The 23,359-nt window shown below is 37.6% G+C and overlaps 1 protein-coding gene across 1 annotated transcript in view; it reads left to right on the top strand.

Moving 5' to 3' along the window:
• NAV3 (neuron navigator 3) overlaps nt 1–23,359 on the top strand; it is a 448,741-nt gene that overhangs the window by 8,311 nt on the left and 417,071 nt on the right. The gene's annotated exons all lie outside the window — the stretch shown is intronic.

Below are 23,359 nucleotides of genomic sequence, written 5' to 3'. Positions count from 1 at the left end.
TTAGACACCTACCCTATGTGTGTGGGTTGTTGATATGTATTTTTTTTTAAATGCAGACAAGGTAGATTTGCATAAATAATTTATCAAAAAATGCACAATCTGTTTTCTGGAACTTCATAAAAAATTCATTAACTCCTCTGACATATGACATTGTATTTAATTGTCAGTTAATGTAAAGAAATTTCAGTTCTGAGGCTAAGCTGTTACTTTGTCTCTCTGCTGTGCACTAGTGAGAAATAAAATCTTTCCACTTGAGTGTTACATATTTATATATGCGCAAGCCCTAATTTACATGTTAAACCTGTTCTATTCTCATTCAGAATGTATGCATTTGGTTATGGGTCTGTCTCTTGTTAGAATTACTTGGTCCTGGAATTGTCTCTTTCTAGTGCTTCCAAAACTCTTGAACAAAAGTAATTCTGTAATGTTTCAAAGTAGATAATGTTTTTGTGCTAAGCAAAAATGATAGATTAAAAAATGGCAATTTTCCCCAGAGATATGCTATTTTTCATTATTTTTCTATTTTTTAGGGGGTTGACACTCCAGGTGTTACAACATATGCAATTTTTGAGTGTTTTAAGGCAGCTGTCATGCAGTGGGGTATTCTAGGTATATGAAATGCAGATGGTAATGCAGAAGAATGTAGAAGTTTGTTTACATCCTTATTTTCAGCTGATTGCTCCACTTGTTACTTTTCATGCCCTGTATCCCATGTAAAAGGAGTCCTCCCGAAGCACCAACTGCCATTTCTATTTCCTACAAATTCATGTGCGAACATGTAGTGATTTTATCTTTTTTTTCTCTGAATGACAGAGCAATTGCTTCTGACAGTAATTGCTGCATATGGTTATTTATAAAAGCATAAGAAATAAGTCTTCAGTTTATATGCTTAATTATATAGAAGTGAAACATTAAAAAGTATGTTTTTTCAAGTCATAGTTTGTATTTGATGTGTATAGTGGGTAGGGAAATACAGTAACAGCTACAAGGAATGTGTTATTAATAAATCTGAAGATCTGTGAAGGCATTCTTGCAAACCAATTGATTTCTGTTGTGAATTTTATTTACATTTTTGGTCTTGGATTCTTCTCCAATAGAGATCATGTGAAAATGCAGTGGTTTGACCCAGTATGAAAAACGGTCTGACTACATAAATGCAGCTTTATGCTTATCTGAAATTAAAAGAACAACTCAGCATTATGCTCAGATGGTTCACTGCACAATTAATATAAAATTTTATAATTTTTTAAACTATTAATGCCTTACTTGTAAGAATATTCTTCTCCTTTGGAGCTATCAAGCATCATCCAGTCATTGTGTAATGGACAGTAAATGAATAACCTCTTTGTCAGCCTGTAGGATGATGCCGTTATTAACAATTTTGTCATGTCGTATATGTTTCTTGATTCCCAAGTAAGCTGTCACAGGCTGCCTATGAAAAATTACTCCGTGCCTATTACATGAATATACGTTATGGGAAGACACAATTCTATCCTGGCAACACATGACTTCATTGCTAGCAATAATTTTCTGAACACTTGTGGCGATATAGAGCTGTCATCTTCTTCATTCTCTTTGTTATTTTTATTTGAGAAGCTCCTGATAGTAATAGTGTATCCCTTATACTTTATAGCACTGTAACTAGTGAAGAAGAAACTGCTCTGTGATGATATTCTCAAAAGTACTAATATCCGGGGTGCTGCATCACATCTGACATTTCTTGAAAATACTTTTCTTTAATTTTATCATACTTCCCTAGCAGAGATGGAGAAGGAGGAGGGAGGGAACTATCCAGATTGAAACTGAGCAAGTCTCAGTGTAGAAAAGGGTAGGCTTTTAATTAACTTCCCAAGAGAATGATATTGCAAAAAGGATGGAAGAGAAATGCTGCTAATGGCCCTGGTTGTGACTCAGGGGAATGTAGTGCTGAACTTACAACCTGCAAACAAAATGCTGGTCTTTTGTTAGGGATGAGCTATTTTTTGGTAGCTGAATTTTGAGTTTCCTGGAACCGCGATCCAAATGGACAAACTCTCCTCATTCGAGCCTGGGGCTGGCAACTCTGTCAGAGGAGCAGACTTGGTCCATACCCCATGCAGCCGGTGGACAAGCAGTAGAGATTTTATACATCGTGAGGACCATCAGTGTGGTCATGGGACTGGTACTGGCAGCAGAGAACAGTCCTCGGATGCCCTCGTGGGGAGGGAAAAGTGGACACAGTCTTGGACGTGCAGAGTTGTGTCAGGTAGACTGTAGTGCTGATATCTTTGCTGCCTGTGGTCATGTTGCAGGGTTAGATTTTCTGTTCTTCTGTTTATTTGGGCTTTTTTACCCTTACAGAAATAAACATGTTAAAACAACTCAATTCAGTTTTGCATATAACTGCACTCAGAGAGTCAATACAAATCATATGTGATTTAGTCAAGACTAAACAATAGCAAACTTCAGGCTTTATGTTGTGCATTGTGCTGCTTAATTTTTCAGCTATATAAATACTTCAGTCGCTAGCACCTAAAATGGCTGGTTTCCCTTCCTCCTGTGACCTTAACATTCTTAATCAAATTAAGTTTTCCAGGATGGTTTTGTCAAATTCATCTAGATGTTGGAGTCTCCAGGATGTTTATCTTCAGTAGGCTGTTTGGGAAAACACCATTTGTTGTAATGTCAAATATTAAACACTTTGAGAAGAGTAATTCATAACGTTAGAAGTCTCCAAGGAGAAAAAGTATAAATATGCCATAGTCCAGGCTGGCAGCATGGGCTTTTGAAGGACAGACACGCTGTGGGGAGGATATGGAAAGACAGGACAGTGTGAACAGCTTGCCTCACACAGAGTCTTTGAGCTATAGGGTGGATGTGTATGCTCTTCTGTAGCCGAGGTTAGGCTGAGCTTTGAAGGACTTTCTGATGTGGCTCATCATCAACTGAAAACAAAGTTACTTTACATATTTTCCTAAAGAAGGCTGTTGACTATATCAAGGAAAAAAATATCACTGTGACAGGAAAATATATGTGGTATTGGAAGAAACTCACCTTTTTCTATGGGTACTTGGTTTTGGAATCTTCTTTCTGCTGAGATGGCCTCTAATCCTCTGTTTTCAGTACGTGAATGAGGACCATGAGAAGCGCTACCAGATGTGTGGTGTTCTTCTGTTTCCTGAAGCATGGGGAGACTGATTGCCAGACAGGACATCACTGATTAACTCCAGATGTACCGCGACAGTAGCACTGTGTGCTTGGGTGTACAAATCAAATGCACATCATTATATAGTGGCAGTAGCAGTATGATGATGTGAAAAGAAATTTGTGTGTGTTAATATGATCAGTCCTGTGCTAATATAGTACACAGTATGACCTGGTACGAGACTATTATAAAGCAGTTCAAGCAGTAACTCAAACTAAAAACCGATGGGTGAAGATTTCAGCATTTTTCTTCTGAACATTTCTTGAATGGTATCCTATCCTCAGGTGTATGCGTTGACACAGAAAATAGTGCTGAGTCTTTACATATGTTTAGGGCTTTAAAAATATGTGTTTATGGATATTCAGCAAGCATACCTGCGTGATGAAAATAAAATGGCTTACAGGGGAATTGGATGACACCAGAGAGTTACCGAGTCAAAAAGAAAAGCTGGAAAAGTAATCTGTTCTGTACAGGTGAATAGAGCTCTGGTGATGAAATAATGCAGAAGTGTGGAGCAGAGCAAAGAATGGGAAACACTTGTTTTCCAGAGACAGACTGCAACTCATGAAGTCAGGGTTGATTAGTTTTCCGTGCAGCAATGCCATGACTCTCAAATCATTATAATAGTGTATTTTCTCATCTTTTCTGAAGCATGGGATCCTAAATTTGCAATAGAAAACACTAGTCAAAAAAGCACAGTTTTCCAGTATCTATAATTCTCTTCATTTCATATGTTTTGGTGCATTCTTTACTTCACTGTCAAAAGCTGCATTATCTTATTTTCCCTTCAGTGATTTGTGTTTCTTTTGGCTTCCTTTAGATGTTAACTCTTTTGCCAGTTCTGCTTCCTTGGCTCTCTTTAGAGCTGAAAATTTAGTAATCCAGAGAGGCAGGATTTTATTTTATTTTAATTAACATAGTCTTTTTCAAGATAACCTGTAGAATCTAAAAGCAGCAATGCAAACTTCATGGTCATTGATGTACTAATTCAGAATTTTAAACCTAATTGTAGGCCAGACTTAATGGCCTTCTGCTAGTAAGAACTTTATAATAATTCAGCAAATGATGGATCAGTTGATTAAGTGGAAACCAAGGGCAGCTACGTTAAAAAGATACTTCTAAAGGCAGTAAAAGAAAGGATGCCCAGGAGTAAAGACCTGGAGCTTCTGGTTTGACGTGTTTTACTGTAACTAATTTTTCCTCTTTCTAAAATTTTTCTTGTATGCTGTATTACTAGATGGCTCTGTTCTTGTTCTTTTTTTTTCTGCTGGTATAGCTTGTTTGCTTTCTTCTCTTGGGAAGCTTCTGATGTACTGAAGTTTTATTTAGTGATTGCAGCCTTCTTTGATGCACTTCCTTCAACATTAGATACTGAAACCTTTCTGATCTTAAACTACTCATGTCCTGTCTATTTTCACTGCAGAGTACTCCAAAAATAGTCCAGTGCAAGTATATTTACAGTAATGCTATCTTATTTTTGTAGTCAGAGGTTAGCATTTTTTAGGCTTCATTCTTCCTATTTCAGTAATTAAAAATTACTCGTGTATTCTCAGTCACCAATATTCAGTTTAGTCATCATTAAGTTAGTCATTACAATTTATCAACTAAAGAAATATAGTACGTAGAGACTTCTACTCTGCAATACATATTTCAGATGTGCAGGATTACGTACCATAGCATACAGTTAGTTGCAAGCCCAGTTCTGCTCTGCTTCCAAGAGGTGAGTGTTCCCTGAGGATTTTTTGTAGCTCTATCTCATCTCCAGCCAGGGCATGATTTGGAGAGAATTTTTCACAAAACCAAACTTCTGGCTAGACTATGCATTTACTTTCTAGTTCCTCAGCTGATAAGCAGGCTTTTTTGAATTGCATGGAGTTGACTGTAAGTTAAAACAGCCTCTAAACTGCTTTAATTTTCAGTAAAGATCTGTTGTGGCCAATGCACTGAGTGTAAATGTGACTTCCACCTCTGGTTGTGCTGGACTAGATTGGAAGATTCAGTCTCCGTATTAGGGATGCCAGAATTTTGAGCATCTGTTTTGAAGTGATCATAGTTTTGAAAAGGCCACTTTCAGTGTTGTGAACTGGCCCACATGGTTGGGTTGTTTCAAGCCAATTTCTGAACTCCAGTGTAACTCCATGAAACACAGATTGTCAAGTACAACAGTGCTACTGAGCGAATATAAAGACAAATTAAGCCAATTATTATGGTGCTCAGAAAACATCTGCTAAAGAAAATCAACAGTAAAGATAAGTGAAGAGAGAACTCAATTGTTTTGACCCAACTGTTAAAGAGCCATCAGAGTGACCTGTCCATTAGTAGCCAATTTATGAGTCTTTCAAAAAACAATTTTCTGAGGCTTTAGTAATAACTTTCAGACAGCTTTCTAATCTCCCTTTACCTATTTTCCAGCAGATATTCTATTATAAAATCCATCTGACATTTGATGGCCTGGCTGGAGTGCAGGAGCGCGTCACACAGGTTTTGTCCCCATGGCTGAGTTTCAGCAAGAAGAACTAAGTGGAATATAAACCTCATAGGTCTGCCTCTTCAGTTTGCATCTTTCATGATCAAAAGGGTGGATTGAATGCCAACAGACAATATGAAAGAAGGCATAATAAATGGGTTACAGCATTGTTAGGTTACCCACTGTCAGTGGGTCTACAGATTGTGATGCAGAGTGGTAAACTCTCCCTTGGTAGTTCGCAACAGCCTGGAATACAGTTGTTCTCCTTAAGTAGAAGCGCAACATAATACAGGCATTACAAAATTTGTTTAGTTAATAAAAAACTCCTAACTTTAGGGGTGCGAGATTTATGGATTTGCTAATATTATGTACTAGAAATATAGCATAGTGATCAAATGAATTTATGGAAGAGAAAGAAGCTGTAAAAAAGGTGATGAATAGGCAGTGTGTGTGTTAGTTCATTTGCTTGTTTTTCATGGTTCATGAGAAAACTATAGAGACAGTTTGAATCCTCTAATCTTTCATTTTAGTAATTTTAGTAGTCTTAATCTTACCTGTAGAAAATTCACCCTGGAAGGTAAAGCTGTAGGAGGTACAGCTGATTAGGCCACGAACAGATTAGTTGGCTTGCATATTCAGGAAATAAATTGCATTTGTCCGATGAAGTCATTAAAGGAAGCAGCATAAGGGAGTTTGGTGGCAAAGCAAGGGAAGGCTAGCTTGAGATGAAACCAAAGTAAAGGACCTTTTGAAATAAAGTAATTATGTATATCTGGATATTTATTACTTTAACTAGTACTTTCTAGATTTGGAAACCTGTTTTCAGTCTAGTGAATGAAGTTTCTCTGGCTTAGTTTCTTTTTGCTAAATGTTGGATTTGAGGAAAGAAGGGGAAGACAGCATGATATCAGGTTGGTGGACTACTTTATATGCGTGGATTTATTGTTGCTTGATGTGATTAAATGTAGCAGTACTGAAATACCAAAATAAGGGTACTGTCTTGATCCAAAGCCCACTGAGATCAACAGGAAAAAAAAAGAATAAATCACAGAATTATCAGCTTTTGGTCAGGCCAGAAAACTTCCCCTTGTAAGCTTGAAATCCGGATATTTTTCCACTGACCTAGTGCTAATAGATCTGTCATTACAATATCTCAGCTCCAATTACAGGGGCTGTTGGAAGTATTATTGCTCTGTTTCTACTGTCTGTGTTATTATCTTATGTCAATTGTGGTGTAATCCCCATCCTCACGTGCCATCTAGTAAACTACGGTGATCTATGTGATGTGGGTTAATTGAAGGGAGAGGAAGTCCTGCGAATCAGTGGTAATAGGCATTAGCAGATTATAATGTTTTATTGGCTCCTCATTACACAAGCTTTGAAATCTGAGGAAGACTTCCTTCCAAAGGCGGGGGGCTGGGAAGGAGGATCTGCATTTCGTATCAGCTGCCGTACCAAGCTACCCTCAGGCTAGCATATTTGCTCTTTCATTTTTTAGCACATGTTTGATATGTCTCCATCTTAAAATCTGCTTAATTTCTTTTTGTGTTGTAGCACTATTAATTTTTGCCTTTTGAAATAGCTGGAATGCCGAGTGTTTAAAAGTAAGGCAATGAGAGCCTGGTTTTATTTTGGGTAAAAACTCTTACTGTTGGGGGAGGCTGAAAGAAAGGACATCGTGTAAAAGAATTAGGATGCATCATTTTTAGCAACTGACATGCATCTTAATAACCCTTTGCTCTAATTGGCATTTTAATTAAAGATGACATTTTAATTGGTTATTTTACCAATTTAACTTGGTTATTAGCATAAGCTACTCCTTTCATTACCTATAATTCATCTATGCAATCTCCATAACCCCACTTGGTGCTTTCAAGTAGTATTTTGCTCTTCTGAAGAGTCTGAAATCCTGTTCTGTTGCTCCTCCAATGCACTTCCTGGTGTATACACTAATGTCTGCTATTTTAAAAAGTAGGCTTATTATATCACAGCATCAGAGATGAATAAGAAAAAATGTCTTAATAGCAAATAATTATAAATTAATTATCAATGTTGGTACATTAAGCCTTTTAAATGCAAACCAGATGTGCAATATTACTTACAGTCTGCCTGCCATGTATTGTTTGGCTATGTAATTCCCAGACACTTGAAATACAGTCTTACAATTTTTACTTCATTATTCTTAACCTATCCTGGTTTTGTGTAAGATCTTAATTTCATATTTTGTATTTTACATGAAGGGGAAAAAAAAATACTGCTATGTCTACGGTTACCCTTCTAGAAAGTAAGAGAGTGCCAAATATTCACAGGGAACAAAGAAAACACAAGTATTGTACACAACCTTCAAAAAACCCCCCAAACAACCAAAACACAAGGATGTGGCAAAGGTATATGCTTAATGGGGTTTAATAAAACTGAGATTTTTGTTTTCCCTTTGAAAAAAAAAGAGCCTTGGGTTCATTAGGAAAGCTAGGATCTTCAAAGCAGCCCACGGGAGCCCAGATGGGGCCTTGAATGGGGCTTTGAAACATCCAAGCTTAAGAAAACTTACCCTCAGCAGCTTTAGGTTCTCCATTATTATATTTTGCTTTTTAGGAAGCTGTCACGTTGTGCCACAGAGGATAGAAGTGTGGGTGAAATGATTGTCTCTATTCTTGAAATGCTTCACAGGAGCCTTTTGAGAGCTAATTAATATTAATCACTTGAAAATTGCCTGGTGAAAGGCACAATACAAATGGAATATATGTGAAAAGTTCTTTATCATGAAAGCGGTGAGCTATTTTTAAATACTTGTGCAAGAGAGGGCTCGTCGGCGGTGCCAGCTTGACAGCACTGCCTGATCTGTTACCCACAGAACATATGCACTGTGGGCAGTAGTACTGCAAGTTATCCTGACAGTGTTTCTGCCCTGTCCTAGATGGCTTGCCTCCAGCTTCCACTCCCCTCTTGGCTCTGCTAAAATTGCCAGTTAATACTTGCTTTTGTGATGGTAGCTTTTCTTACTGTGAATAGTTGCCTGCTGTGAACAGGATGGAGACTATCTTTCTCCGTTTCATTTTTCATTCTGCACTAATGAAGAACATAGTGTTAAATGATTTATCCAGCTCAACGACAATTTTGATGTAAAGGAAAGAACAAGCTCACAGATCAAGGTGATGAAATGTGAATCTCATGGTCACCACTATTAATTCTTTCACCATTTCATGAGGAGACAGAAAATTGTGTTCCTGTTAGTGCAAATGGCTGCTAAGATGCTTCTCAGCTTGATTATAGAAGCTGGAACAGAAAGTGATTTGCTTATAAAACATTGGCAATGTTTTGATTATGTTTTATTCTTGACAATATGCAGAGAAATGTCAGTGTAGGTACGTAAAGAAAACAATTTCAAATCATAAATTATAATATGGGTCTCTGCATTTTGATGTTATTATGCTACTAACATCTGTAGTAAACTGTACAGATAAGTTATCTTTGCTACTGCTATTTATATGAAGCAGTCATGCAAATGGGCTCTGTTTATTTTTTCAACTCATTTCATTAAAGGGTAAGAAGAAAAAGGGATGGGAGAGACGAGTCATGACACTTTTTTGTTTGCTCTTACAAAGGAATAATCACGTTCAGGGTAAGCAAGTGCATTCATAACACAGACATCTTGGTGGTTTAACCAGATTTTAAAAAATTGCTTTAAACATGACTTTTGTTTTTTTCACTTGTGACTAGAGGTTGCTTTCATGGCTCATAAGAAGAGTGCCTGATATTACTCTTACTGATTTGCTTGGTGTATCAACTCAGATGAAGAAAAAGCAGAAAGTAACTGTTCCAGCGAAGGTATTGATGTTTTGCTTGGGTGTCCAGCACTGCACTGGGGTGCTAACAGCATCTTAGGCAGTATAGCTAAACCTTGAGTGAATTAATGCCTAAATTAATGCCTATCTTGTAGCAATAAGAATCAGTTCCTCCAGGCTGTAAATACTAGAGTGCAATTTGAATTTGCCAAGAAGTTACTGATAGAGATATCTAGTTGAGGTGGTTGGGGCTGATTTTTTTTTTGGTGAATATTTGTTTACAATGTGGAGGAGTATGTTTTACTGCTTACAAAACTTGCTTACCCATCCTTTTCTCAAGCTCTTAAGGAACACAGAGCCTTTTCCTTTCTTCAGTTACATTTACTGACCAGGTCATGAATTTTCATGATGATTCTTGTGCAAAAGACAGTTCTGCTTCCTTTTATCTCGGAATGTTATGTGCGCAAATGTGTAGTTGCTGAGTTGTTAGGCTGTTTTGCTTTCTGCTCTTGTTTTAGAGAAAGCTTATTTGAATGTTTCTGTAACCTCAAATATTTCACAGCTTTCCCTTTTATTTCTGTCCTCAAGGGTTTGATATTAGAGATCCACCTTCTATTGGAGGACGTCTGTGCAAAATAGTCTTGCGGCCAATCAATGCTACTCCTAATCTGGCAGGATAAAGCCGTGTATTCCCTTCCACTCCAGGGGTCTGCCTTTGCTGCCTCTTCAACTCCCCACCACCTGCCAAGAAAAGACCAGGCTTGGCTCTGTGACACAGTGGCGTGGGGAATTAGGCAGTGGGCTGCCAGGCCAGTAAAGGCAAAGATGCTCAAATTAAATGGAGATGTTCTCAATTTCTATTGCTGAGAAATAGGAGAAAGGTCTCTTTGTGCGAACTACAGCATCTGAGCTTGCTTGGTAAGCTGCATGGTAATACTTGTTTCTGATGACAGCAGGCATCTAACATGCCGTAGGTTTAACGCTCTCAGGCAGCCTGCTTTCCTCCTGGTATTGGTTTCTGGGATGGATGAGCTGTCACCACTCTTGATGTGTGTAGAGAACAGAGGTCTCCCGAGATAAGGTTGTTCATTATGCTTCCTGAAGAACCATTAAATTTCTATCAGTGCAATGTGATCCACTCCTTGGGTAGAGACATTGTTTCTGAACCTTTTCTTCTATGCTAATCTCCACTTCTATTATTTTTTTTTTTTAAATATTTCAATCTATAAACAGGGAGAATGTAGAAATATGTAAGTAGTAATAACGAGGTATTTTTATGCGGAATCTCACAGTGACAAGATGAAAAATTATGCATTCTTACTGCATTATCCGGTATGTATAAGCCTTTGTAAAATGAGACATCATTCCTATGCTGCTTTGTATAAATTTGCTGGATTTTGGATGCAGCGCTCTATTTTTAAAAACACATCACTATTGTGCCAGTATTTCAAGGTGGTTGTTATTATTTTATGGCAATAAATGTAACAATCTTTATATGGGTTGAGGTTGTTTTGGCTGCTTCATCTAAACAATTAAAAGTTGGTTTTAGTTATGGAAAAGCAAATATAAACATAGATATATCGTATTTATCTGAGATCTGTGGGCATGCTATGTAATACTGGTCATTGAACTTGTGAGTATGTAAAAAAGGCATAGAGTATTTTGGTGCGTAACAATATTCTGTGTATATTGGTTATATTTTTAGATGCAGTAATATGTTCAGAATTACCATTTTACTCTGAAATGTTATTGGCTGACAAAAATTAACAGGACTGGGACACTTTGTAGCATGAAAGTTTTTAATTGTAGACAATTATATAATCCAGTTAATTGCAGAAAGTTCTTCAGATAGATATTGTTTCTGTGACAGAGTATATAGTATATTTTACAGAACTGTTTATATCTTCTTTTTGCCAATCTAAGCATCTGGTGAACAAATTAATTAAATTTGAGTATATAACTTCAGAAACCAGATTTTCTTAAGATACGTACTCAGCCCAGCTGCTAAATCTGTCTTTCAGAGTTTTTTCACACGTGCTTTGTGATTAATAGTAAGTTAATGGTAAATTCAGATTATTATACAGCTGAGATACAGTTATTATCCAGCTAAACACTCTTCATAGTCCTTAATAGACTCAGTCCGTGTGTGTTTGATCACATGAAGTAATTGTGCTTATTTTGTCAATGTGGATGATCTCTGACCTTCACATTTGTTTATCTTGTGAATGATACATGTTCTGCATGGTGATTACCAGTCGCGTCTGGGAGACTGACAATATTTAGATGTAAATACAGCAGTGCAAGCAGTGCACGTTTGTGGTCTAATTCAGCAGTGTGTTTGTGACTTGAGTCACGTTTTAATAATTGGGAGGGCAAATTACATGACAGCTGTCTCAACAGAGAAAATAAGAATTGTTTGCATTGTTAATTAGGATTTCTTTTTTCTTTAATTACTGGATGTTTCAAACATACTTAGTTAATTTTTTGGCACTTTTTGAAGGTCTGGAACATGTATTTGTTTAAAAAGAGGAACATACCCAATGGTAAGCTTTCAAACTGGGTGAGTTGTAGATCAGTGTTATGTGTGCAGCCATTGTGGTACCAAGAGGGAAGGGAGATTTAGCAGTATTATTCTCTGGGTTATTGGCCTCCTTGAAGAAAGGCTGTTAAGGGTAATATTTGTTGCTCTGTACATGTTAATGCTTATATTTTTATAGGCTTAGGGATAAGATGTAGTAATTTGTTAATTTGAAACTTCTATAATGGCAATGCAAGGAGAAGCTGTTCATGATACTTTTAAGGGAGGATTAAAATGTTATTTCTAGAATGCTGAACATTAGCAAAGTGAACTTCTAGTCCGAAATAGCCAGACTACAGACTGTGTAAATGTAGTTCTTGAAATCCTGTCTCATGCTCAGGTCTTGATGAGACTTGTGTTGTCTAGGCGTTATGGGCAAGGTAAAGTTTTCATCAGTGATAAGGACATCTTCTGCTACTCCATTTCATAGGGTGACTTTCACCCTAAAATAGTCTCTGATGCAAATGAAAATAGTTGCACTAGTGAGGCAAGAAACAGTGTCCTTTTAAAAGTTGTTCTACCTTTTAAGAATGGTCTAACAAATTCACATTTCAAGTTTGGCCATATCCTTTTCAGGGAAAGTAATACTTTCTAAATAATAGATTCTATAATTAACTTGGATGAAGGTGGATGAACAGCAAGTGGCAATTCACTATTACAGCTTTGCTTTCAAGATCTGAGGAAAATCTGTGGTACTATATGTTTTCATGATGTTAAAAAGTGATTAGAAATGAGGAAAAAAGGAAAAAGTGCTGCAGGTAACCTAAATGTAATTTTTACAGTAAATAGTAGAAGATATTACAAATGGTATTATAAAACATATTGCAAACAGAGCCTTGTATTTAAATTTCTTTAATCTCTCTGTGTGACAAAGAATCCCAGATCCTGTAAGTATAAACAGAGGATGTGAGGAGAGGAATTGTGGCTCGGTCAGTGGTCCATGTTACTGAGATACAAGGAGTGGTATCTACACAGCTATAAGTCTTAGGATCATCACATTTATTATTGCTATCTTTCAGGCAGGTAACTTCTGTTATACAAAAAGGAGAAGATTTTCACAGTGTTACGTTACAGAAATAGGACAAGCGAAGTCTATGAAGAAAAAACTATGTCAAATTCTTTTTCTGCATATAAGAGGCAAAACAACCCTCAAAACTGTTTCCAGGGTTTAAAAGAAAATGGTGAAAGTCCCTTTTTTAGCCTTCACAGGTTTATTATTGATTTGAGTGGCCATACAATGCTAATATAAATAAATAAAAAACAGGATATGGTTTGGAGTACTTAAGAGGGGTATTTGTGCCTTTCATGCTGAGAAGGGATTGGATAAGTTTTTGTGAAACTCTTTGCCAAGTTAAAATTCAACTTTCAAGAGGAGTAGCTCTCTGTGAAGGGATTGTTGTTGGCAACTTCGTTGTGAACGGAGCACATGCATAGCTCCCCTAGTAGCTCACTCAGTGAAGCAACGAAAATTTTGCTGTGACAAACCAGAAAAGATCAGGTGTTTCTGCAGTAAGAGACATCACTCTCCACTTTGAATGAAGAGATGCTGATGGTTGATAGGTTATTTGTATGGAATTATTTCAGTAGGATGATCAGATATACTAGTGTGTTTAGGCTTCTTATTTTTTCTTATTTTTTTTTTAATGGATTCCTAACATTGGGCTTTGTTTGAATGTATCAACCTCACATATTCTGCCCCTTAAGAAGCGTTGTCTGAAGGAAGAGATTCCTCTCACCTGATTTCACACACCTGTCATCAAAGGTTTGTGTGTTACATAGTCACCATGTTGTCTTTCTGCAGCCAGTGGAAAGAAGTAGGATTTTTAGGTCATGATTCATCTGAGCTATTTTGGATGCGAAAAATCCCATTCTAAAAAAGTGTCTTTATTTCCTCAAACTACAGAGAGACCACTGAGCCATTAGCTCAGACTGTGCATCTGTGTTTGTTCAGATGAATCCCACCCAAGACGGTCTCACAGATGCTGGGTAGTTTGTTATTCCTGAAGACTCAAATCTGTTTACAAGTGGAGTGTGACATTGCTCTTTGAGTGCCTCACTGTTTTTAGACATATTTTGGGATGTTCAAGAGTGGACATGTGCTCTGTTCTAAGTAGACACAGACATATACTTTCCATACTGACAAGGAGTTAATACGTAGTTGGTGGTAATTGTATGCCAGGCAGTTATATAATTTTTTTAGAATTATTTCCTATGTGTGACCTCAAATCCTTTGTAGGGTTTTTCAGTACTTTTTTCAGTAGCACTTAGGACTGTCTAGATATTTTTGTGTTTCTAGTCCCATGGTATTTTTAGTTAAAGTTCTTTTAAGGTAACCTTTGAATGGACTTTCAGTTTTTAGGTTTTCAGGAGTAATTGACAAAGTGCTTAGACGTCTTGAAATGCAGCTGTGCATTTAGTATTCTCAAGGTCCACTTAAGTGTTACTCAAGTAGAATCATAGAATCATTCAGGTTGGAAGAGACCCTTGGGATCATTGAGTGCAACCATCTACCCTACTCTACAAAGTCCTCCCCTACACCATATCCCTCAGTACTGCATCTAAACAGCCCTTAAACACATCCAGGGATGGTGACTCCACCACCTCCCTGGGCAGCCTGTTCCAATGCCCTATCACTCTCTCTGTGAAAAATTCCTTCCTAATGTTCAATCTAAACCTACCCTGTTGGAGCTTGAAGCCATTCCCTCTCGTTCTGTCACTAATTACCTGTGAGAAGAGACCAGCACCAACATCTCTAGAGTGTCCTTTCAAGTAGTTGTAGAGAGTGATGAGGTCTCCCCTCAGCCTCCTCTTCCTCATACTAAACAGTCCCAGCTCCTTCAGCCGCTCTTCATATGATTTGTTTTCCAGGCCCTTCACTAGTTTCGTTGCCCTCCTCTGCACTCGCTCCAGCACCTCGATATCTCTCCTGTATTGAGGTGCCCAAAACTGGACACAATACTCGAGGTGTGGCCTCATCAGTGCTGAGTACAGGGGCACAATCACCTCCCTACTTCTGCTGGTCACAGAAGCATCCTAAATAAGAGTTTGTTTAGATATGCTAACAGAAGAAACTTTTGAATGTGTGCAAAACTGTGAGGATATAATCAATATGTAAAAATATATGGAGTGAGTAGTTGTCTGTGTTGTCAAAGATTGAGAGAGAATGCTTGAAGAATGTAAAATTCAGCTTAAAATTTAACTCGATATACTTAGCTTTTAAGAAGCTTCCTAGAGCATTCAGATCTACTGGGATGTTTAATATTCTCCAGTGAGAAACACTGTGATCTGTGCCACTTGGGAATTTAAAGTAATGCCAGAATAAAGCATTAGAAAATATGTTGTTATTCTGCGCTGGCAGATCAGGAAGTGAACTCACCTAGAAGGTCCTTTCCAGCTCACATTTAAACAACTTTGTGATCCTGTGATTGTGAAGACGAATAAACTTGCACTGTTAAAGGTCATCTTTTTAGTTAATGCTTAAGATGCATGAGCTACTGGTGCTTTTTGTCTTAAAATATGTCATATTAAAATATGACATATTAAAATATGACTCTTTCTATAAAAAATTCTTGTAATCCTTTTGCATTCCTCTTTTTTTATTCTCCTGCCCTGCCCCCTTCCCTCTCAAACAGCTGTCTCATTTGCTCAGCTATCTCTTTGCTCTGCAGTCTCTAGGAGCTGTTTGTTGTCTCAGCCGCATGTTTGTTTGAATCAATTGAATTAATTGCAAGAGACTAGTCTGGACATGGATAGAATACTGAGGCACCAGGCATAGTGGAGCATTGCTTACAACGTTTAATCAGCACCCATATGTAATTTCTTGGGGTAACCATGGGGTTCACCTGAAAAGGCTGCCACTAAACAAATACGGAAAGAATTAAATGATAACTTTTGAAGCACCCGTGAAATTGTCAGAGACATGTTCTGTGGAGATAGAGCAAAAAATCATACCTATCTCTTGTAACAGGCATAGAGTTAAAAATGTCCTCAAAAAGCAGCTGGCTCTTTGATCCAATGGAGTTATTTAGCAAGTCATGGTCAACCAAGAGAGGCTGTGAGATTTGATGGTATTAAGATTTAAGCATTTAGATTTATCAAAGTGGGGATTGTAAGCCCTCATTTTCAGTAAGGTAGGGGAGGTGGATTTAACTGTTTCATGTAAGAATAACTGGTGAATCTTCAGTATGCTGTTTCTGTGTCTGAATGCATAAATGGCTCAAAACAGTGACATATGTGAAACTTCAGTCTGTGCTCCTGTTTGTTTTACTTGTATCCTATGAATAAGAGAGAACACATGCCCCCTTGGACAGCATTGCCATTTGTGGAGTGGTAGCAAAGTTTTAATACATATGGGGTATTAAGAAATACCAGATATATTGCTCTCCATAGAGCTACCAAACACCCAGGTATTTCCCAAAGCACATTGCCTTTTTCTTCCTGAAAACTTTGTAAAGTGGACAAAAAAGTATTTAGTAATTTGACTGGGATTTCCGGTGTTTTGACAATCTGGTTAGAGCAATAGCTGTAGATGGCTAGAAGTCCTAGAAGAGTGGCCACTGCTCAGGCGCAGATCAGCTGCATCTTTTACTAGCCTGCAAATCTAAACTGAAAAGCAAAAGAAAGGAAGGCTTAATAGCTCCCTAGGAAACAAAATTTTAAGGGTATGAAAGCTCTCTACTATTTTTGATTAGCCTTTTTGTTTCTCATAAGCCTCATAAATTTCCCTGTCCCATTTGAAACAGTCTCCTTATGTAAGAAAACAATTTAAGTTCTGCATAGGTGTGCTTGCTTTTTTTGATTAAATTGTATTTTCTTGCCTACTCTTGCCATAGTATGCCCACAATATGAGACTATGCTTTCTTTCTTCCCCTTCATTTCCAGTTCAGTGCTTTTTTTTTTTTTTTTTTTTTTCTTATATCCCATCTGGATTGTTGATAGGTTCTGCAGAGTATGTATCTTTCTTTCTTTTGAAGGAAGGTCTGTTATTTGTAAGACTGCATGTACATCGATACTACAGATATGGTTCCCAATTCCTGTTGGTTCCCAAACATTATAAATGTTAAAATTACACCATACTGTTTTCATGAGGAGACATCATATCCATTTCAACAGTACAGAGGAACATTCAAAACAACTTTGGGCAGAAATGGAGAAATATCCCACTGAAATTAGAAATGGAATTGAAATAACTATTCAAGCTGGAATTTGTCCAGCACAGCACCTCTGCAGAAGTGCTGTAAGATGCATTGAAATGTAGAAATTTTATGTTTCACTCAAAAGATTGCATATGTAGGAAGACAGTGTTGGGTAAGATAACTAAATTTCATTTAGGTCTGATGCTCAGTTATGTATCCTGGCACAAATTATGCAACAAAACCGTCCTCCCTTGCATCAAATCGTTAGGAGAAACTGTAGTAAAAGGCTGGACCGGCCTGTCTCTCAAAAATATACTTTGTATTCCCCTTCTTATGCTTTCTTTATCTCTGATGCTCAGTGGCCAAAGAATTGGATGATAGAAGAGAGAATGCATTCCTGTCTGGTACTAGGTCCAAGTTTGAAATAAAATTGACATGTAATAGCAGCTCTAAATTCTGTGCATAGCATTCAGTCTGTTTGATGGAGGTTGCTATGGAAGATAAAAAGGGTTTGAGAAAGCCAAAAGGATTTGGCTTGCTGTACTAGTTATAGCAATGGTTTCTGAGAATATCAGGATCTAGAGCAGTCTCCTTTTATATATATATGTATATAAAAATATAATTATTACTTCTAATTTTGCTTGCTAAATCACTCTGTGAACCAGTTTTAACTTAGGCATTCAATCTGATGATGTAGAGGCAATAAGAATCCAGCTATATAGAACAACATTGCAAGAATATAAGTATTAGATTCTCCTTTATTCTTTTCTTTAATGTGTACAAATCTGAAAATAAATGTTTTGATTTGTATTGTCTAGAGCCAGGAACAATGCAAACAATTGTAATTCTATCCTCACTGATAATGTGATGACTCCAACATAGGATTCTGTGCTGAAGGGGCATTTTGCCCTATGAAGAAATGCAGAGGATAGGATGACACTGCTTACAGAAATAATACAAAATGTTTCAGCCACACATGCACTTAACAGAGGAAGTTAAGTATCATCTCTGGACTTGTCCTTATGTGGTCACTTTTAATCTGAGTAAACACCATTGTATTGATTGGAAAGAGCTCCATACAGTGCAGCTTTCTGTGTCGCTGTGAATCAGGAGTATATTTGGACCAGTTTTACTGCGGTAAAGTAAGACAAGAATTAATTTCGTATCAGAAGAAATAGTTCAGTAGGCAAGCCTCACTGCTTAGAGATATTCTGTTGGTTTACCAGCTGCTCTCCCAGGCTGCTTTTATCTGGGGCAAGCAAGCCTTTCTATGGCACTTCTATGATACTTGTTTGCAGAGAACAGATATTGGCTTCTTGTTATGAATGCTGGCTAAAAGCAGTGCTCTTTGGCATTGCCCTCAGATCCTTCAAGAGTCAACATCATCTTATTTTCCTGATTGATAACTCTTTGTGTGCCTGATCATTATGTTTGCAGTTAGACCCATACAAAGACCCTAAATGCTTTCTCCCTGTGAGAAAAGACTACAAAGAAAGCTAAGAAGCTTTCATGATTAGGGGTAAGCTTTTTTGAGGCCATTGTGAAGCTATTGCTGTGGGTAAATCATTAGAACCACACTGGGGTGCCACATCACCTAGAGGTTTCAGAGGAGCTTATCAAGGATGGAAGTTACATCTCTGGTATTCCTGAACTGCCTGTCTGCAACATGGACCTGAATAACTCTACAAAACTTCATGAAATGTTAGTGGGTGAGCCTCCTTTATATTAAAATAGCCTGAAGAATCAAGCTCAAGGACAGCAGAGCAGAGGACGCTCTGCACAAGAATGTGCTCCACTGCTTATCTCAAGGGAGTCATGGAGCCTTGACTCTCTCCCACCTCTGCTTTCAGCCATGCTGCCATCCCTGGCAACACTGATGGGGAGGAACTAAGGCTGGTGTGTATCTTAAATTTGCTTTAGCTGTATACTGAGACACTTGCATTTGGTCCTGGCATAGGCACTATCATATTTGAAAGAGTAAATAGGTATCGTGTTCCATCAGCTCTCTCCCAGCCCCCAAATTCTGCATCACCACTGTAACTGCACATAAAGTAGAAGCTATGTTTTGATAATGGAATATTAACACTGAAAATTGGTATGCTTCCCCTCTAAAATCCGCATGGCCTCTCCTATCAGCGTATCCAGGAAACAACTTCTGTATCGATATTTCCAAAAATGCTTTAATAAAAACATAACTCTCAAATGATCTTAACCATAAATCCCTATCAGTGCATCTGATAATTCCTAGGATACAGCTCAGTAGACTTGTCTTGTACACAAACAAGAAAAATTGAAAAAGCAAAAATTACAGCTATGGTTTTATACCTGCAATTGCCTCAAGCTCACTGCAAAGTCACTTTAATGGTGTGGCAAAAGTTGAGACTATCCATGTGGGCAGCGTGGAAAAGAGAGTAACCTGGCGGGTTTTAATGTAACCCTCATCCCCATCCTTACTGACGACAGCTACAAGAGAGCAGTGTCTTGGTGTGCAACCTCCTAGGTAGCCATCAAAATGCACTTTATGAAGTAATGGAGTTTTAATGTATGAGAAGGATGCTGGCAATAGGAGGAAACCCATAGAAAAAACTATCTACGTTTTTTTCTAAGGTTGTAGATACAATCTTAGAGCAACTTTTTCTTTGTAGAACCATGAAAACTGACCAAGAAGGAGTAAGTGCTTACAGTTCCCTCCTCCCTGCCCCTATTCCCCAGCCAGATTGACTTGTGACATCCGGACTCTTGAAAGATATTTGGGCAAGCTTCCACCAAATATTTAGTGAATGTGCCAATTTAAGAGAAAATAATAAAAATAAATTTGGACGAGGCCTTCAGAGGGCTTGAGGATGCTGATTGCTTCCTGTTAATCCTATCAGTGTAAACTTTTCAAGAACTACCTCTGTTGATAATAAGGGTAGTATACTAAGGCATGGCTCTGGTTAATTCTCTAGAATATAATCTGGGGCAGTTTGTCACTAGTCTAGGAGTAACCTGGAGCTCACAGTGAAGTAAAAGAAGTTTTTTTGTGCACATTTCACCTGAATTAAGTCCACCTGACTTTAGGCAAGTAATAGATGTACCTAATCCAGAAGCCTAATTACTGTCAGGGCTTTCTATAGGACTTCTCTTGAGGAGCAATTCAGCAACCCCTAGTCAGAAATACTGCTGCAAAATATTTTCCTCCTTTTGTCGTTTAACGAAAAAATCTAGGGATGCTCCTAGCTTGGATAGCTCGCTCACTTTCTTTAGGCCTGTGTTTGAGTGCTAAATGCCTAATCTGCCAGACTATTTTATTAGGAATATTTGTAAATTATTAGAGATTATTAATTGACTGTTACATGTCTGTTAAGGGAATAAAAATTGTAAAAAAGCTTCAATTCATCTTGCCTTTTATATTTGCATATGACCTAGTAAAATCTATGTTATTAAGTATGTGATCATTAGAATTTTTAGTACTCTTTGGGTATTCTATGCTATGATTGTGCATATGTTAAATATCACTGTAAAATGGTGAATAATAAATTAGGTTCCACGTTAAAAAAAAAAATAAAATATTGTCAGCCAAGAGCATTTAATTACAGCTGTTTATGTTGAAAAGGCTGAAGACCATGGAACAATGTGCTGAATGGAATGAGCAAGAATTGCCACCCTGTGCTTTGCATGTTAAAAGTAATGAGGGCAGTCCAAACAAAATTATTTGCATTCTGTCCAACTTTGGCTTGAAAACACCATACAGTTCCACAGAATAGCTTAATTGCCTAGTATAGCATAATTGCCAGGCATGGGAAGTAATATAATTTACATGTCTGACCATGAAATGAACCAGGGAAACTGCTGGTTTATAGCAGCTTGGTTTTGACTTATCTGAGCTTTAGAATTTTTACAAGTGTAAATCCAAACGTTGATTGCTGCAGCAATACCTCATGTTTTATCTTTCTGCATCCTGGTATTACAGACTTGAGGATTTTGTGGGTCCCTGAAACTGTCAAATGGGGGAGAATTGCAGGTTGTGCCTGTGAGGCTCTGGGTAAGGGTGGGACCAGTTTGTGCCCAAGAACAATGCTTGGCTCTGTCCTGCTGCACCTCAGCCTCTGGGGAAACAGGGTGAGAAAAGCTGGGTGTGCTGGAGAAGGTTCTAACATACTCCTGAAACTGATCCACTTCTTAGGCCAATTAAAATTCTAAGTCACGGAAGTTTTTAACAGTGCAGTTTTAATGACTACTTTCTATTTTCTGGGCAGTTAACATGCATTACACTCTTGTTATTTATTTCACTGACTTCCCCAGGATGCTCTAAATAATGACTAGAAAGATGCTGTCTCAGCATTTGAGTCTTTGCTGAGTGTATTTGTAATATAATGCTTATCTGCATCATTTGCAGAAAGAGGTGATTCTCAAAAGTTAGAATAGCAAACAGAATTGCTTAGGTGAGATGTATCGGGCTAAAGCTATGTTTGGGAAACAAGCTTCTGTCTGGGTATGTGTTGTTTCATGTAGTAGCTTTGTGTAATATTGTTTATGTTCCTATGACTTCACAAGGCAAATGCATCTTCTGTTTGCTTCTAGTTATTTTTGGTACAGACTTGTCCTTATTGCATTATTCCTTTGTTGAGATGTTGATCAAATGTATGTGAAGATAAATAGGGATAAGAAATAGATGCCTCACATTATAGTGTTGAGAATAGCTATAATTTTATTCCTTGTTGGAACGCTCTTTGGTCTGAAGGAAAATTTGCATCTCACAGGGTAACATGCTGTCAGTGTTTCTTTGTGTCAATATTGAGCCCTTGATTTTGTCTCACTGTTGGGTTTATCCCACCCCTGTGGACTCACCCTACATGGGGTAACAGCTGAAGCCTTTCTCCTGTTTATAACTGGATGACAAAAAGAAAGCTTGCTATTTTAGTAGTGGGACTAGGCATGCTCAGGTTTTTTATTTATTTGTTTTTAGTTCAATGTTATCAAAAAAAGGAGAACTCTCCATGAACCACAACATATTTTGTCTTTAAGTCCTGGGTGGAAAATGCAAACATGAGAATATTTAGAGAAATCCAAGATACCATCAACAACCAAGCCAAAAACTAAGCAGTATGAGTTGTTTGGCATGGCATGACCCTAGTAACATCTTCTGTTAAAAAGCATAAGTGGCTTCCATTGCAAATATAGAAGGTTAGTTCGGATCCTCTTCGAAAGAGGTGTCAGACAACTGTCAGTTCAGTCTTTGTTTCTGAACTTTAGGTTTAGGCACCTGGGGGAAAAAAAAAACCCACCCCAAAACATAGGTGCCTAAATATGGATATCTTTCTTTGGAAGCAAACTTCAGCCATCAAATTTATAATTGTTGGCCTAAGTATAAATGAGCTACAGTAGAGTAATCAGACTGTAGGTCTGATTAAAAGACAGTTTAAGCTGATAGTAATATTGGTAATTACTCCATTGACTTTTGGATTTCTTTATTTTTTTGAGATAAAATAACCCTTTCAATGTAATTTTATTAGAGATAGACTGCAGGACCTAGTACGTACCATTCAATATACTATCTAGACATTCTTTTTCCATATGCATTAGTGAAAGCATGTTGTGAACATTATGCATTTAAAATGAATTGAAATGGCATTCAAATTATTTTTTATATGGGCTTCATCTACTCAGTTAATTCAGTTTAAACACAATTGGCATTCAATTGCACTGAAGGCATGCATATTCTATGATTTTATTGTCAAAAATCACAGAAGAGACACTGGCTCTTTCTCTTGCTCTAACAGTACTTTAACTTTCTGGCAAACAAATCTTGGTTTTGTTTTGTTTTGTGTGTCCCCCCCCACCCCGCCTTCAAGAGAACTTTTTTGGGAGGTGGGTTTTTTTTAAGTAGTCACATTGCCTAGGACTTGGTATTTTGACTGCAGGTTTTTCCTGTCTGACGCTGTCAGTGTTATACTGGCTATTACTTTTTGAAGGCACTGAGTAGGAAGTATACGATGATGACGAAAAATTTTCATCTATGCTGCCTTTAGTCAAATAGGCTTTGCTCTTCTCTTTCCTTGAACTTTTATTTGATGGCTGTGGCTGCAATTCACTAGCTGTTCTCAGTGAATACTCTGCGTGCCCACTGTAATGTAGAGGGAGACAAGTGGGATCATGCATAGGTTCATCCTGCCAAGTAGTTAATCACAAAGCAATATTATTTCCTTTACAAAAAAAAAAAAATTACAC

This window comes from Calidris pugnax, unplaced genomic scaffold, assembly GCF_001431845.1.
Source record: "Calidris pugnax isolate Ruff unplaced genomic scaffold, ASM143184v1 scaffold44, whole genome shotgun sequence".
Taxonomy (NCBI): domain Eukaryota; kingdom Metazoa; phylum Chordata; class Aves; order Charadriiformes; family Scolopacidae; genus Calidris; species Calidris pugnax.
The sequence above is the reverse complement of the archived record's forward strand: the minus strand, read 5'-3'. Positions and strand labels throughout refer to the sequence as shown.